The following is a 1,020-nucleotide window of genomic DNA, read 5'->3' as shown; positions in this document are numbered from 1 at the left end:
CTGAATTCTTTTCTAAAGCGCAACTACTTTCTATTTACGGTGTGTTGTCAGATAATTATAACCCGCAGCTGAGGCGTAGCACATTCGTTCGTCGTCGGGTAAATAATGGCTCTAAACTCGGTCCCCACCTCTGCATAACTAAAGACGTTAAAAAAGCTATCATCTTCCCTTTTTCATTGCCAAAACTACAAGGCCCATCCTCTTGTTATTTAATGGAGGGGTTATTTCAATTATGTAATCATTCTCCATTGTCTTATACCTTAAGAACTTTTAGGATCCAGGTTACAGTGTTACTCAGACAAAACATCCATCCTTCAAATTTTCCCCCCAACAAAAAGTAGAGTTATATGTCAAATGCCTTGTTAAAGTTAAAATATAATATTTACTTATAATAATGAAAACTTGTAAGGTATTTTTTTGCCTGAAGCTAAATACTCAGATTGTTCCGTCTGGTATGTACATTAAGGAAGCCTGTAAATGTCTTCGGGTGGTTTTAGGCTCTTTACTGACCTTGCCCGCTGTACGATAGTAGTTAAGGGCGAAGCCACATGTTTCAAAAATACTCGTATGAAAACTTACATCGGTTAATGATTAACAAAAAAAAGTTTTCAAGGTATGTGGTTAGAAATTGTATAAAGATATCATGTACGCATTACACACAGAAAAAGTTTAGTTTTATATCTACATTCGATACACAAGTATTTGCTCGTTGACGAAACTAATAATAAATAGATTTTATTAAAACTATTGTATTATTTTTCTGCAAAAGATTATGAGAAAGGTAGTAGGTAAATCGACTCTTAACAGTACAAGAACTGCTGTTGCTAAATCCGAGATGTCATACATTTCATTGTTTTTCTCTATATGATGACTAATAATGGCTATGCCCTAAGAAAGAGTGGTTGCTCGCCATCTAATTCAATCGCTATGTCTGCCCGTCTGAAGCTCAAGATCTCGCTCAACTGATAAGGTTGTGCTTTTCAGGGAAAGAACCTACTAGTCCTGTAATTGGTCTCCATG

Source organism: Acartia tonsa, chromosome 3, assembly GCF_053477335.1.
Source record: "Acartia tonsa isolate MP-2025a chromosome 3, ASM5347733v1, whole genome shotgun sequence".
NCBI lineage: Eukaryota > Metazoa > Arthropoda > Copepoda > Calanoida > Acartiidae > Acartia > Acartia tonsa.
Note: the sequence above shows the minus strand (reverse complement) of the source record.